General features: G+C 37.3%; 1 long non-coding RNA gene across 1 annotated transcript in view; it reads left to right on the forward strand.

Moving 5' to 3' along the window:
* Positions 1-732: 732 nt before the first annotated feature.
* LOC102146629 (uncharacterized) overlaps positions 733-17,599 on the forward strand; it is a 58,935-nt gene continuing 42,068 nt past the window's right edge. The window contains exon 1 of the long non-coding RNA XR_006695965.3: positions 733-867. This is a non-coding gene — a long non-coding RNA (uncharacterized lncRNA). The remainder of the gene's footprint in view (positions 868-17,599) is intronic.

Raw genomic sequence — 17,599 nt, forward strand, 5'->3', positions numbered from 1 at the left:
GTACAAGAAAACACCCTAGTATAGTAAAAAATAAGACAGGAGTTGAAGTCAGAAGACCAGTTTTGGTCTCTAACTTTGCAATTTACTGCATGAGTGATTATGTGTCCATTGTTTGTCCTCTAGGAGTCCCCACATGAAAGATAATCAGATGGATGTTACATGCAAAATATTTTGTGACTCATAAGCACTATGTAACCATCACAGAACGGAAGAATACATTATTCTGAACCCTGGACTTGTCTGAACTGTGCACAGATTTTAATGAATCTCTGATTCTATCTCAGAAAATAGAATTACTATTTGGCATGGCACCACTCCATTTCTTTCTTTTTTTGAGACAGTCTCACTCCGTCACCCAGGCTGGAGTGCAGTGGCGCAATCTTGGCTCACTGCAATCTCTGCCTCCTGGGTTCAAGCAATTCTCTTGCCTCAGCATCCCGAGTAGCTGGGACTACAGGCACATATCACCATGCTCGGCTAATTTTTTGTATTTTTAGTAGAGAGGGGGTTTCACCGTATTAGCCAGGATGGTCTCAATCTCCTGACCTCATGGTCTGCCCGCCTTGGCCTCCCAAAGTGCTGGGATTACAGGCATGCCCAGCCTCCATTTCATTTTTCTGTAAGTCAGCAACTCTAAGTTTAAAAGTGCAAAATGTAATACTAATAAAATGATGTTTTATAATACTTTCCAGAATTATTTCATACCACAACACCCAAAACCCATATCAACTGCCATCATCAAACAGAGAAAAAGACCCTAAGAAGCTTGGTGAGTGATAACATAACAGAACAGAAAACAAATTTCCTGAACACAGAAAATGAAGTCTCCCTGAAGGAAGGCAAAAGACAAAAAAGAGAGACTAAAATGTAAGTTGTTATATCTTTATGCCTGATGTTATAACATTGGAAGCCTATACATTATGTGCAACCACCTGCCTTTATTATATCACACATTTTGAGTATTCAGGAGCTCTTAGATCATTCAATAAATATTATTGTGAGCTTGGCAATTGTAAATTTAGGTTTTGGAAATATTTTCGGTCATTTTAAAAGCTTCAAGTCTCTCTTTCTTTCCTTCCTCCTTTCTCTCCCTCCCCTTCTTAGTTATGTGTACATGTATTAACTATAGAGCTGCTTTGTGTCATGTGGAGTGCTGCTCTTAAGGATATCAATGTGCTTAGAGTATTTTCCCTGCCCTAGAAGGATGCAGAAGCTAGAGATGGTAATGAGGTAGAGGCTGTAATAGATGTATAAATAGGATGTTATAGGGGCAAGAAAAAGAAAGTAACGGTGTTTAGGGAGGTCAGGAAAGGATTCACAGAAAAGGTGGCATTTGAGTTGAGTTTACTGTGTGTGAAAGGTAGGGTAAGAACTTCTATGTAGAGAAAATAGCTTGTGCTAAAGCACAAAGACGAGAAATAGCCTCATGCATCTTGAACCTCAAATGATTCAAAGTAGCTCATACAGAGGATATTTGTGGCAAGGTGAGATTACATAGATAGGCAAGAGCCTGACCATGGTGGTCTTTACAGGCAATAGCCAAGGAGTTTGTGGGGTGTTCTAAGTGGACTTTAAATAGGCAGATTTTAGAAAGAAGACAAACATTGTTATTTACTAAAAACTCCCATATTACCCATAAGTGGGAAAAATACTGTTTACTCTCAAGTTTATAAATTTGTGAATTACTATATTAATCTAAGTGTTGATATCTAAAATAACCTTTTACTTTGGCTCAACAACATTATCAAGATTACCTTCATAAAGCAGGAAATATCCTGTCCTGATCTCCTTCAAATAATTTCATTAAAAATATTGGTCTCTTTCAGGGAACCTAATCTACATACCCAGTATTTTAATTCCAAAGCATTTGAGTGTGATTCGTTTATTGGAGTTGTGCTTGACTTTAGTGTAATCATTACAAACACAGACACAGGGAATGTCCTTGAGATTTTTCCATTGTGTAACTCAGTGCTAAAAGCTTTCAAACAAATAAAGCTGGCATGCAATTTCTTTCTCTTTCTCATGCCATCTCAGTTGTGCCAACAACCCTAAGTGCTTAACAAGCTAATTTTTGATAGTCAAATAACCAAAAGTAATAGTTCTATGGTCTTAATTTTTCACAGTGAGTTAACTTTGTTGCATGTTGTGACAATAAAGAACTTTGGACAAAAGTAAGCATAAACTAATGACCATGATTCAGATACATTAGCAAGCTAGAAACATTTTGGTCATTGTAGCTGGATGCCTTAAAGGAAAACACAGCAATACATGTTCTGTTTTCTGTAAGTGTAACATTTATGCATTTATATCAGACTTATAGATTAGAAAATGTTTATAGTAGATTTAAATTGAATATAAGCTATGGTATTGGGATATTTTGTTTGAGTATGCAACCAAAAATCTTGATTATCTGTATGACTACGATTGTAACATGCACTCTATTTTTAAATTAAAAATGGATAAGACCAATAAGATGGGTAATATTTTCCGAGCAAAACATCAAATGATTGTCCTTGGATTCTGACATCACTAGGACACTATACCTGGTTTTATGGAATGGTGTATAAAAAGCAAAATCTGATTTAGTGAGTAGAGAAAGAACACTTGAAAGCAAAGGTGAGTCGAATATGGGCAGAGGCAGATCATAATGCTGTACCAGGATGACATAAGCTTAACCTAACTTTTTCTTATCTCTGTAAGGCCTTTGTTTACTTCACCCTTACCCTGTTCACATTAAATGTTGGTCTCTTGGCCACAGCTAAAATGCAAAATGGTTAATTGTCAGCACTTAAAATTCTAAGGGCTGGAATTCTGGTTTACATAATAGATTGGAAAAATACTTAGCTAGTCAGTTCACTAATGGCGTTACTTGTGCCCCCCTCCTCCCTGCCAGCCATGGGGAAAACAGATGAAGGCTCTACGATGGGGAATAACACTTCTGAGGTGAGGAGAAATGTTTCCTGAGGACATTTGCTGAATCCTGGATATTTGTCCTCTGGAAACTATAGCTAATTAAAGGCACAGCCTGCAGATTGGACTTGGTTTAGACATTGAGCCACTTCCAGGGAGAAAGAAAAACCAGCAAAGTTTTTGTTGGTTTGTTTGTTTTAGCCATTGTTGGAGGCTGGTAAGGGAAACTGGAAATTTTAGGGGCTTCTTCAAATGTTAATTTATCCCATATGACCTTGGCAAAATTATGGATACCTGCAGCCACACTGGAGGTTGAGAAAGTCATCTAAAATCTTCAAAAAGACATACTGGGGGAGTACCTTAGATGCTCCATTAGTCTCTAAATAAGACATGTGCTAGACTCTTAAGGTGTCTGAAGTGACAGGCTAAAGAACTGGGCTGGAAACTTATGAACGATAGAGCTGGAAATTCTGAAGTCTTTCAGAACTGCAGAGAAAGAAACGGATTAGGCTTTTAATTAAAACTTGAGATGGTCATTTTCAACAAGATGACTGAAACAGATGTATACTGGGACTTACATAATCTATAGTCCAGCTCAAACCTATATCAATTCCTGACTCTGCAAAATGATCAGCTGCTTAACTGAGTGGCTTAACAGAAGAAAGGGGAAACCCTGTCTGGTGAAAGATAACATTATTTGGACCCTCTTTATTTCTTTTATACTTAATGTCTGACATACAATAAAATATTACTATACATGCAAAAAGACAGGAAAATTTTTATTAATAATGAAGAAGAAAAGGATAGAAATAGTAACAACTAATAAGTGATCCAGATATCAGAGTTACCAATCAAGACCTTTGTAATAACAACAATTAATATATTAAATAAATTAGAAAAAAAGATAAAAAGAATGGATGAAAGTGTGGAGATTTTCTCCAGAGAATTATATTCTGTTAAATAAAAAGAAATAGATAATATACAATTGAAAAATACAATATCTACAATTAAGAACTCAGTAGATGGATTTAACAGTAGATTAGAAACAGAAGTATACAGGACAAGTGAATTAAAATATAAGTCAATAAAAACACACACAATTAAGAACATGGAAAAAATCAGAGGAAAAAATGAATAGAGATGTATAGGATGATCCGAAGGTCAAACACACTAGGTATCACAGAAGTAAGAAGAGAAAATTGATGGAATCACTATTTATATTTTCCAAACTGCTGAAAGATTACAACTGAGAGATTCAAAAAGCTTTGAGAACCCCAACTTGAAGATAAACAAAGCAAACTACACCACGGTGTATAAAAGAATCTTCTGAAAACCAAATATAAAGAGAAAAGCTTAAAGTTTTTGCTTTAAAAAGAGAAACACTAAGACTAAAATCTAACTTCTTAACCGAAATGATGGAAACTAGAAAACAATGAAATGACATCTTAAAAATGTTAAAATAACTGCTAACCTATAATTTCATACACAATATTTTTATATCCTTCAAAAAATGAAGATAAGCATAGTTTTAGTCAAATAAAAGATAAGAGACTTTGTCACTAGAAGGCCCACCGTTGTAAAATTAAATGAACTTCTCTCAAGTAGAAAAACGATTCCAGACAACCTACAAAATGGGAGAAAATTTTTGCAATCTATCCATCTGACAAAGGGCTAATATCCAGAATCTACAAGGAACTTAAATAAATTTACCAGAAAAAAACAAACAACCCCATCCAAAAGTAAGTGAAGGATATGAACAGACACTTCTCAAAAGAAGATGTTTATGTGGCCAACAAAAATGTGAAAAAAAGCTAATTGTCATTGGTCATTAAAGAAATGCAAATCAAAACCACAATGAGATACCATCTCATACCAGTTAGAATGGCAGTCATTAAAAAGTCGGGAAACAATAGATGCTGGAGAGGATGTGGAGAAATAGGAATGCTTTTACACTGTTGGTGGGAGTGTAAATTAGTTCAACCATTGTAGAAGACAGTGTGAATATTCCTCAAGGATCTAGAACCAGAAATACCATTTGACCCAGCTAGTCTTTACTATTACTGTGTATATACCCAAAGGATTATAAATCATTCTACTATAAAGACACAGGCACACGTATGTTGATTGCAGCACTATTCACAATAGCAAGGACATGGAACCAACGCAAATGTCCATCAATGATAGACTGGATAAAGAAAATGTGGCACATATACACCATGGAATACTATGCAGCCATAAAAAAGGATGAGTTCATGTGCTTTACAGGGACATGGGTGAAGCCGGAAACTATCATTCTCAGCAAACTAACACAGGAAGAGAAAAACAAACATTGCATGCTCTCACTCATAAGTGCGAGTTGAACAATGAGAACACATGAACACGGGGACGGGAACATCACAAACTGGGGCCTGTTGGGGGGTGGGGAACTAGGGGAGGGATAGCATTAAGAGAAATACCTAATGTAGATGATGGGTTGATGGGTGCAGCAAACCACCATGGCATGTGTATACCTATATAACAAACTTGCACATTCTGCACATGTATCCCAGAAATTAAAGTATAGTAAAAATAAATAAATGAAAATAAAAAATTAAAAAAAAGAAAAATGATTCCAGATGCAACATGAAAATATAGGAGAAAATTTCAAACTTCAGGAGAGTAAATATGTGGATAAATACAAATGACTGGTGCCTGTATGTATGAAACAAGAATTGTAATGTCATATATATTTGTATATAGTATATATTATATATGAAAAAACCTGAATTACAATGGAAACATATTATTATATTGCTGCAGGTAATGCAGTGCTTAGAAACTGTAGCACTACAATTTTGATTTGGCATGTTTCTATTTTATTTTAGTTCAAAATGTTTTCTAATTACTAGCTTAATTCTCTTGTAGTCAGAGAATATGCTACATATATTAGACAAGAAGAAAGACTGAAAATCAATTATTTAAACTTACAACTCAAGAAGCTAGACAGTAAAAAGCACATCAAAACTAAAGAAAACCTAAGGAAAGAAATAAAAAGAACAGAAATAAACAATGAAAAGGAGAAAAATTAACAAACCTGAGGCTTGAGACTTAGATAAAGTTGATAAAGTTTTAATAGGATTGATCAAGAAAAAATAAAGAATCCATAAGTTTTCAGAATTGAAAACATACAGATCACAATACATTCAGTGAGATAATATTATGAACACTTTCTCCAATAAAATTACTGATTTGGATGAAATGGATTCATGACTCAAAAAACTCAACAACTTACTAATTTTGCCATGAGAAGAAATAGAAAATGTAAACAATCAGACATATGTGTTTAAAAAATGGATTCTTAATCAAAAATTTTTTCATATTCAAATTCTTAGGCCCACGTAATTTCACTGGTGATTCTTTCAAACATTTAAGAAAGATATAATAGCAATATTATACAAATTCCTCCAGAAAAAGGAAAAAGAGGAAACACTTTCTAATTCTTTTAAAGAGGCACCATAATATGGATTATAAAATTGACAAAGGCAGAATAACAAAGGGACATTATACACCAAGTTTTCTGATGAACATTGATGCAAAATTCTTAAGAAAACGTTAACAAACTCAAGTGAGCAATACATAAAAAATGATGATACATCACCATTAAGAGGAGTTTGAGTATGCAAAAGTAGTTTAACATCAGAAATCACTCAATGTAATTCATTACACTAATTATAGGAAAGGAATAAGAATTTATAAGTAGATTTAGCAACATCACTGAATACAAGATTAATCTGCGTAATTTAGTGAGTCTTTCTAATAATCTAATAATCTGCATAATTTAAAAAGTCAGAAACACTTGAAAAAATAAATTTAAAACATTATCACTTACCAAAGTATCAAAAATTATATACCTAGTGTGTTAGTCCATTTTGTGTTGCTGTAACAGAATATTTGAGACTGGGTAAATTATAAAGACTAGAGTTTATTTAGCTACAGTTATGCCAGATGGCAAGTATGGGAAGCATAGCACTGGCATCTGCTCCGCTTCTGCTGAGGGCCACATGCCAAGTCAAACTATGGCAGAGAGGGTCAAAGGGGATGTAAACACATGGGAAGAGATACCAACAGTAAGGAGGAACTTCGCTTTATAGCAACCCCTTCTTGCAGAAACAAATCCATTCCTGAGGAATAAATCTAGTCTCAGTAAAGCAAGAACTTATTACCATGAGAAAGGTGCCAGGCCATTCACGAGGAAACTGCTGCCATTACCCAACACTTCTCCCACTAGGCCCCATCTCCCAATACTGCCACACTGGGAATCAAACCTCAACATGAGTTTTGGTGGGGACAAACAAGATTTCAATCATAGCACATAGGAACTAATACAATGAAACATGGGCAAACACGTCTGCAGTCAAATTACAAAACATTATTGAGAAAAATGAAAGAGGATCTAAACAAATGGTGAAATATTCCATGTTCATAGATGGAAGACTCAATGCTGTTAAGCTATTAATTCTGCCTCAATTCGTCTACATATTTAGTGTAATTCTAATTTTTAAAGCCAGCATACTTTTTATTAAATGAAAATTGGAACTGCAAAAGGCCAAGGATATCCGAGGTGTTATTGGAGAAAAACACAGCTAGAGGACTTTTTTGACCAGATATCAAAATTTATTATAAAATTATAGTAGTCAAGATAGATATCAAAATTTATTATAAAATTATAGTAGTCAGGACACTGTAGTGTTTGTAGGACAGAAAAACTGACCATTGGGACAGAGTCCAGAGCCATATTAACATAGTCACTGGACTTGTGACACACAGTAGAAGAAGTTGCAATGCAGTGCAGCAAAGAGATAATATTCTTTTCAATAAATGATGCTGAGTCCTACTAAATAGAAAATAGTCAAATTCAGATGGATTATAGATTCAAATGTAATAGACAAAATGATAAGGCTTTTAGAGGAAAAGTTTGTTGATCATCTTTATGATCTTGGAGCAGGCAAAGACTTTAAAATGGGACACCAAAAGAACTATTTCTAAAACAAAAAGAATGATAATTCAGTTTATATCAAAATTAATAACTGCTTTAAGAACCTCAAGGTACATGTATCCAGAATACATAAAGAACTAAAAATCAATAAGAAAAAGGCATATAACCAGTAGAGAAATAAACAAGGCTGAAGTAGACAGTGTAATAGAGAATATTCAATCTCATTAGTTATCAGGAAAAGACAAACAAAAAAACCCCAGTATACAACAATACCGTACCTTCACTAGGATGGCTAAAACAGAAAGGGCAGAGAATCCTGAGTGTTAGTAAGGATGTGAAGCCACAGAAATTGTTGGCTGAGTCACTGCTGGTAGGAGTCTAAATTGGTACAACTACATTGGCAAACAGTTTGGCACTATCTTCTAAACCATGTGATGCCCAGGTATATAACTCAACAGAAATGTGAGCATAGGTTTATCAAAAGACATGTCCTAGTAGATCTTAGTAGGACTATTTATAAAATACAAAACTGAAAATTGCTTGAGTGCCTGTCAAGGGTAGAATGGATTGATGAATCGTGCCATCATCACAAAGTGAAACACTGTACAGCTCCATACTGTGGACAAATATTTTCCTCAGAACTCATCATTCAGAACTGCGTAACTGCTTCCAGAGTGCCTCTAATATTATTGGAACAGACATTTCAGAATGAAACAAGAGGCCAAATGGGGTTAACTCCATGGAGGGCTCCATGAGCCTCTGGTGAGAGGTTTGGCCTATGAGAGGCAACGTTTCTATCATTTGCGATTCAGCCCTCATTATTCCCTGTGGCTCAGCAGTATCTGAGCAGCCTGAGTTGGTGAAGGCATCCCTTAGGATGCACAGTTATAGCGTGACTAAAAGTGATCAGTCCTTTCAACCACTTTGATGGCATTTGCCCAGTGGGATAGAGCTAAAGTATGTTTAGATCTTGAAAGTCATCTTCTTTTTTTGCTGGTAGTTTTTTGACGGGGAGACAGAGCTGGAAAATATACCCACAGGTGTTTGACAAAAGTACTGTCATGTGAGGAGTCTTGCATGACAAATCTGTCCCTGAGGCTGAACTTGCTCTTCTGGTATGTTTTCATATGACATCTAATGTGCAGTGAGAAGAAAAAACAAGTGGAAGGTTGGTCGTCTTTTCCTGACGATGAATAAGACAGAAACCCTTGATGGTTAAATTCATTTGCTGTCAAACTAAGTTTTGCAGTGTCTTTTTAAGAGCCAGGCCATTCTACCACCAAATAAAATATATATTTTTTAATCCACATTACTATACTACTGACAAGTCTTTACTTCAGAACTCATCATTTAGAAATGTGTAGCTGCTTCCAGAGTGTGTCTAATACTGCTGGAACAGGCGTTTCAGAAAGAAACGAGAGGCTCAGTCTCAGTAACCCCATGGAGGGTGCCGAGCTCCTCTGTTGAGGGTTTGGCCTGTGAGAGGCAATGTTCCTATCATTTGCCAATTTGGCCTTTGTTATTCCCACGTGGCTCACCAATAGCTGAGGAGAGTTTGGCCTCCTGTCAGCTGGGCACTTAGGCAGTATGTCCCTCCAGTCACAGAGTGACTAAAAGTGATCAGTTCCTCTAGTCACTTTAATGATGTTTTGGTACTAAAAGAAAAAAAGAAACAATTTTCAAGAACATTAATCATATTAACTCTTTTATATTATTTTTAATTTTATTTTTACATTCCCTGGACTGAAATGGAAATGTCACTACTGGGCATCAGCCATCACAGACTTGGCTAGTTAAGCAAAGCTGGGAGAAAACAGAGCTGGTGGCCAAGTGAGTTGCCCGAATCATTAAGAGTTGGAGTGAGTCCGGATACAGTCAGCGTTCTGCTCTTGCTACTCACCACTGTTCCTGGCAACATGGATCGTTGTGGCTGCGCCGTGGGCCTCCGCGACTCAGGAATCTGAGCCTGTGATGGAAGAAGGGAAGTCCAAGTCCTCCCAGAAAGGAGAAGCCTCAGAGTAACCTCATGTGGCCTACATGTGCCTGGCCTCTGTGCCAGTCTGCACTCGGCTGGAGTGCCAGATAATCCTTCCTGAGTCTGTATGGAGTCCCTTGGCCTCCACGGGGAAGGCACATTCAGGACATTGGGGCTATTTCTCATGGTTTCAGAGCAGGCTCAGCTGTCTTCACTTCCCACTTATTATGTAACTCCCACAGAAGCAAGAAGATAGTTTCTATCTAAGAAGATAGAGGGTGTGAGGAAGTGGGGAGAGAACATAAGAGAAATAGAGCTATTTCCAGGTAGAATATTCTTGGCAGAGAAACATGGGCGGTCAAAGAATTTTAGAGATGGAGAGAGACCTTGGATGTAAACTTATCTAAATCCTTTGGTTTACATATGAAGAAACAAAGCTTCAAACAAGTCAAGTGACTTATCCAAGGTCATAGATATATAGAGAGCAACGTCAAGATTAAAACTTTGTTTTTCAAGGGTTGAGATTCCTGTCTTTCTTTCACTTTCTACCTAGCTGTAATTACACACCCTCACATATACCTTTCTGTTTAAGAAAATCATTTTTTAAAAATCTCCATTGTGTACTCATACTCCTGAAGTTATATAATATTGAGTAACCTTTTTTTCCACACTTATTTGTTAGGTCCAAGGATGGTTTCCTTTTGGCAATAGCAAATTCATCGTTCTCTAGTTTCTCTACCTTAAAAATTAAGGGGTTTTCTTCTCCTTCCCTCCGTTTGTCTGGCAACATCCTCAACGAAAAACAAACAAGCTGTGAATGGGTTAAAAAGGGGTGGGGGGTGAGGGAGTCTTTAGAAATTGTGTGTAGCCCCATTTGGCCTTAGGCAAACATAAGAATTGGTGATCAAGTACATTCAGCAGGATGGCTGCCTTTCAAGGGAAACAATATCTGGATATTTCTATGTCTAGACCACAGAGGAAAAATGTTTCCTTGGTAATTAACCCACTGAAAGCAGAATAGGCCCGTGTGGCTCTAAGAAATAGAGATAGAGAGGAGTTAGACAGATGAAGTTACTGAAGATTCATCCCACAGATGGCATTGTTGGTGATACATTTATAAAAGCTTGTTCACAAGTCCGTATGTCAGCATTTTAAATCCAGAGTCTCCACAGAGTGGAAAGTAAATAGGGGGTGGCAAGAAGTTATTTGTTTTCTTAACCAGCCAATGGTATTTTTTCATTTTACTGTTTTCACTTCACTCTCTGTTTGCATGCTACCGGTGAGGGTCTTGTGAGAAACCTCCCTTCCACTGGAGTGTGAAGCAGGGGTCATATAACTAAGACCTTCAAGACATTTTTTTTTTTATTGGGAATCAAGACGTTAAAAGGTTGCTTAGACAAGCAGTTTGTCTGGGTTCTGGAGATGAAATCTGTCTGAATCTAGGTAGAATTATGAATCTCATTTGATTTGATAATCACAGTCTTTGGGTCTTGCTTTGTCATTTACAAAAGCTAAATGTAAGTTGATACGTATTGTTATCTAACTAAATAATGTATTAAAAATTCTCTGCAGGGATAGGCCATGAAATAACACAGATTGCAGTGAAATATTTTGAACCTTTTAGGTGGATACTATACATTAGCAATCATAGAAAAGGCATAGGTTTCCTTTACAGTGAAGTTTCCTAAGTATGACTGCATTTTCCTTCCACAACCATTTATAAAATGCTACTGCAGGCTTACCGAGATATTTAAAATCATCGGGATCTGAATTGACAGAAGACACACGATCTATTTGAGAAATGCAGTCTATAAAGGGAAGTAAAATAAATACAAAAACAAGTGTACATATAATTAATATTACATAAATGATATCACAGTGCCGAAAAATACACAGTACAAGCAAGGCCACTGTGTGTGGTGAAGACAGTTAGGGGAGGAATTTTACAAGCCTCAGTTAATTGATGAAATAATGTTACAAGGGATATTTAAATAGCTATGAAGGAAATAAAAAATAAAATACCTCAAACTAATCTCTTAGATTGATTTTTTTTCCCCACATTCCCTTCTAAGCCTTTTCTGTATGCAGGCATAATTTTAGGAATTTCCAATGGAGCATGAGTCCAGTCCTTTGCCTTCCTTCCCAGCTCCTCCATGCCTGCTCCAGCTCTCCTGCTTTCCTTTTGTGAAAGCTCCCCCTCCCTCCACCAGGCTGCTCATCGCTGTAGGACCTTTCTCCTTCGCCTGGAATCATCTTTTTCAACACGATCCCTCATCACTCCTCCTTTCACCTATCAGACTTCTGTTCACACCTCGAAGCACTGGCATTGCGTTTTCCAAGAATTCTTCCTAGTAGGTTTCCTACTCCTCCACTCACCTGTTTTTCTACCTGTTTTAAAGCCTCACCTCCCTTTCCCTGCAGATTATATTAGATGCTCCTCCTCTGTGAGCTTATAAGAATGCTTTGCAATTTTTATCAATGTATTTACCGTATTAGATTTTAATGATTTATTCCTTCAACTATGATGTGAGCACTTTGAGAGGAGGAATTGTATCTTATTGAGGCTGTATTCTTAGTGCCTGTGTTAGTGTCTACCACACGGAAATGGTTCCATAAACTTGACTGAATGAATGGACTAGGGGCCTGATATCCAGTGCTGAATGAATAATACAGAGCCCCTTCCGTCAAGAAGTGTACAATCTGGAGACAGACAGACGCCACACACGCACACAGACACCCCCCTCCCTGATGTCCCCCACCCAATATAAGTTTTGCTAATACAATAAAGGAAACAAAAAGTGTTTTATGATAGAGAATAATAGACTAAATATGCCTTAGATGGGAGATTATAAATGTTAGGTTGTAGGTCCAAACAACGGAATCCACTGTGGTTTGTTCTAGCAGAAAATTAATTTGTCAACATATAAAAGGTGACTCACAGGGTCTCTGAGAAGACTGGGGAACCAGGAACAATGTCCACACATAATTCAGGGTCTGCTCCAACAAAAGCAGCATAGCCACCACCACTTGGCTCTGAAACTACAACTTCCACAAATCCCCAACCCCACCAGTGAGGCTCAGGGTGGGCTGTCAGAATCTCCACCCTTACTGCCCAGAATAGCTTGTCATCTCCACCACCTGCTTTCTGAAAAGTGAGTACTAGTAAGACTCGCTCTTCATGTTAGCCCCTTCTCAGTGGAAGGCTAACTCTGGTGCAGCTGACTGGCCGATCATGGATCACAGACCTGTACTCCAGCTGCAGTGGAGCAATGGAGCTGGGAAGTTGAGTTCTGGTATTTACTCTGGGGAAGCAGGATTCACAATGCAAGAATTACTACATTCTTGGAATTTCTATTAGTATAAAAGAATATTAAAGAGATGCTAGCCAGCCACAAAAGAAGGTCACTGTAGCTTATGAAGAAGCTCTCTGAGAAGGTAACATCAACATTGATATCTGAAGGATGATAAAGAACTTGCCAGGCAAAAACTAGTGGCTTGACAAAAATGGTGAATGTTTTATTTATGGCAGGGAAATGCTTAGCAGCTTCCAGGAACTGAAAAAATTCCACCATGGCTAAGGAGTGATGAGTGATAGAGAGAGGGCCTGTGCTGAGACTGGAGATGGTACCAATTATTCAAAGCCTTGTAGGAGATGTGAAGGTGTTTGTATTTAATTTGAAATGTAGCGAGAATCCCTTAAGGGTTTGAAGCCAGGAGGGTTGAGGAGATTTAATTTATATTTCACAAATTTTATAATGACTGGTATGGAAAATAGATTGGAAAAAGGCAAGAGAGAGAACAGAGCGATGAGCAAGGAGACTACAGAGTTTTCCAGATGAGATAATTGTAGCTTAGACAGGGGTGGTGGGTGGCTGTGGTGACAAATCGGCGAAATATGAAATATAAGTTGGAGAACAAGTGGCTGGACTTAACACGTGTCTATATTGTGAGTGCCTGGTTAAAATAAAAAAGAGATATTAGGAAGGACTTCTAGATTTCTAATTTTAAAACTGGTGGGTAGATTCCTGAACTGGAGAAGACTGGAGAAGGGTCATATTTAGGGGTGGAGGGTGTTGGTTAATTTTAAGAGTTTGGTTTGGGACATGTAGTGAATCTAAGACTCACCAGGCAGATCTGTGAGTATTGCCCAGACAACAGAAGTCACAGAAATGTAAGTTATACTTACCTATGAACCTGACTCCTCAAGGAAGATGTCAGACATGCAGAACTTATTGCCCCAGCTATGAGAGTGCTGTTAGCAGACAGGCTTCAGCTGTCAACCCCACCAGGAATGCCCTCAGCAAGCCACTTCACACAATGTCATGCTGCCTCCAGGGGTGGGAAATGGGCAAGTCCAATGACTGATAAAGGCCTGGCCATGTTGTTCCAACAGACAGTCTTAACGGTGTACAGGTTCCAGAGCTCCTCATGGCTACGCCAACACTGTTGTTGGTCCTATTTCTCCCTCTGCTCACTTCTGCTTTCTACACGAACTGAGTTCAAGTATACACTTTAGTAAACATCTAAACCCTGTCTTAGGATCTGTTTTCCAGGAAACCCAACCTATAAAGTTGATACCAAGAGTGGTTTAAGAAAACAAGTGCTAAAATGGAGTTCTGGAGTCAGATTACCTGCTACTTGGCCAACAATGAAGACACCATTCCTGGTAGTAGATGAAGCACAGAGAGCCCTGGTACAACCATCCAGTTGTCAAAGGTTTTGCTGGTGGTACATCGGGATGGTATAGCAGTATAAGGGAATCCACTAGTTGGTTTCATATATCAGGCATTTGAGGAATATGGGTGAAACAGAATCAAAACAATAAAAAATTCTGTGTCTTTAGGAAGTTAGCATCAGAATTGAATTAAATTGTAGGACACCCAGCTAGTGTACAGAGAGTTGGAGAATTGATTGTGGGAGGAAAACCTCCTTGCCGACTTGGTGTCAGAAGTAGGCCAGATGTGGTAGCTCACGTCCATAATCTCAGTGCTTTAAGAGGCTGAGGCAGGGGAATCACTCAAGGCCAGGAGTTTGAGAAAAGCCTGGGTAATATAGCAAGACCCTATTTCTAAAAAATATACTTTTTTTAATTAGCTGGGCAAGGTGGCATGAACCTGCTATCCTGTCTACTCAGGAGGCTGAGGTGGGAGGGCAGGTTGAGCCCAGGAGTTCAAGGCTGCAGGGAGCTGTGATCACATCACTGCATTCCAACTTCAGCCTGGGAGATCTCATATCTAAAAAAAGAAGTGTTCTATAGGTAGAAACAGATCATAGTTGTCAATATGTTTGGCACAGAGGTAAACTACTTGGCTACCTGTTGGTAGTCCCTTGCCAACAACTGAAGGTAAATGAATGAATGCAGCACCCTAGTCTCAGAAGGAAATGAAGGCCATGGACCCAGATCTCTTAAGGCTGAAGTCTGGATCACGTCATGGGTCAAGCTATCAAGAACAGGATAGTTGCTAGCTGAAGGTAAGGAGAATTGAGAATCGATAGTAAAGAATGAGATAAGAAGTGCCATTTGCAACCTGGAGACCAGCAGTAGTGTAGAGGCTGTCATTCATCTAAGTGATCTTCTAGGTTTGCCCAAGAGAGCTCTACCAAAATCTTGAAAAAGCTGCTTCAAGAACATGCAAGAAAAAGTAGATATGAGAAGCTCACAGGGTAGACTCCTCTTTTTGTGAAATTTCAATTACACTTGGTTAGACCTTTTTGCTTGTACCATAACACCAAGATGTTCTGTCACTCCCCTACCTTTCTTAAAAATTCTCTTTTAAAATTGTGTTTAGTTTGGGTAAATTTTATTGATCTGTCAAGATCACTGATTCTATAGTTGTGTCAAGTTGATTGATGAGCCTTTTGAAGGCATTCTTATAGTGATAATGCAGATGTTTAATAAACAGCTGCATTGAATGTAATATTTTCTCTACTGATATATTAAACATGAGATTACTCTATGACTTTCTTTTATTGTACTGTCCCAACTGGGTGTTGACATTAAAGTCTTCTAGCCTCATAAAATACGTTTGTAGTTTTTCCTCCTTATTCAATGAATTAGTTTTTATTATACTGAGATTACTTATTGTATATGCTTTTTTAAATGTTTCTTGTAAAGTTAACTTTTTCTGGTGTTTCTATGGGGAAGATTCCTCTTTTTTTGAGGTGAAAGCCATATAACATACTACTAACCATTTTAAAGTACAATTTAGTAATATTTAGGGTACAATTTAGTAGTATTTAGGGTACAATTCAGGGTACAATTCTAGTTCTCTAAAGAGAACTAGAACAACAACTAGTTCTCTTTAGCTTAAAAACTTTTTATTGTCCCATAAAACACCCCATATCCATTAAATAATTATTCCCCATTTCCCTCTCCCTAAATCCCCTGGTAACCTCTAATATGCTTTCTGTTTTTATGGATTTCCCTATAATGGATAGATCATATAAAAGGAATCATATAGTATGTGACCTTTTGTGTCTGGATTTTTTCACTTAGCATAATGTTTTAGAAGTTTATCCAAGTTGTAGCATGTGAGTGTACTTTATTCCTTTTTATGATTAAGTAATGTTTCATTCTTTGTAATATACCCCAATTTGTTTAGCCATTTATTCATTGATGGGCATTTGGGCTTTGCTATTTTCAGGCTATTATGGATAATGGTGTTACAAGTTTCTGTATGGACATATATTTTCTTTGTCTCTTTTTCTTTTTTAAAGAGTGATGGGGTCTTGTTCTGTCACCCAAGCTGGAGCACAGTGGCATGAACATAAGTCACTGCAGCCTCAAACTTCTGGGCTCAAGTGATCCTCCTGCCTCAGCCTCTTGAGTAGTTAGGACTATGAATGAATACTGTGTGTACATATGTTTTCATTTCTCTTGTGCATATACTTAGGAGTAGACTTGCTGGGTCGTATGGTAATTGTATGTTTTACTTTTTCAGGAACAGCCAATATGTTATCCACAGCAATGACATCCTTATATTATATGTTACTATCAGCCAAGTATAAAGGTTTCAATTTTTCCAAATCCTTGCCAACACTTGTTATTTTCCTTTTTCTTGATTAAAGCCATCCTAGTGAGTGTGAAGTAATATCACATCTTGGTTTTGATTTGCATTTCTTTAATGGAGGATGATGCTCAACATCTTTTCATGTTCTTGTTAGCTATTTGTATATCATTTTTGGATAAATATTAAAGGAATCTTTAGTCCATTTTAAAATTAGGTTGTTTGTCTTTGTTGTTGAGTTATAAGAGTTCTTTATATATTCTGGATATCAAACCATTATCAGATATATGACTTGCAAATATCTTCCTCCATTCTATAGGTTGTTGAGAAGACTTTTGATTAATTAACGATTATTTTCTTTAGTGCTATATACTTTTCAAGTTCTCTGTATCTTCTTCAGTCAATTTCATATTTTCATAATAGTACCAACTTTATTTATAAAACATTTCTGTAAGGTTTATACTATTCTCTGCATATAGCTTTAATGTCTGTTCTATCTGTTTCAATGACCTTTTAATATTCCTAATATACACATTTTTTGAGACAGAGTCTTACTCTACTTCCCAGGCTGGAGTGCAGTGGCATGATCTCAGCTCACTGAAGTCTCCAACTCCTGGATTCAAGCGATTCTCCTGCCTCCCAAGTACCTAGGATTACAGGCCCCCACCACCATGCCTGGCTAATTTTTTTATATTTTTGGTAGGGATGGGGTTTCACCATGTTGGCCGGGCT

Source organism: Macaca fascicularis, chromosome 2 (genome assembly GCF_037993035.2).
Source record: "Macaca fascicularis isolate 582-1 chromosome 2, T2T-MFA8v1.1".
Classification (NCBI taxonomy): Eukaryota; Metazoa; Chordata; class Mammalia; order Primates; family Cercopithecidae; genus Macaca; species Macaca fascicularis.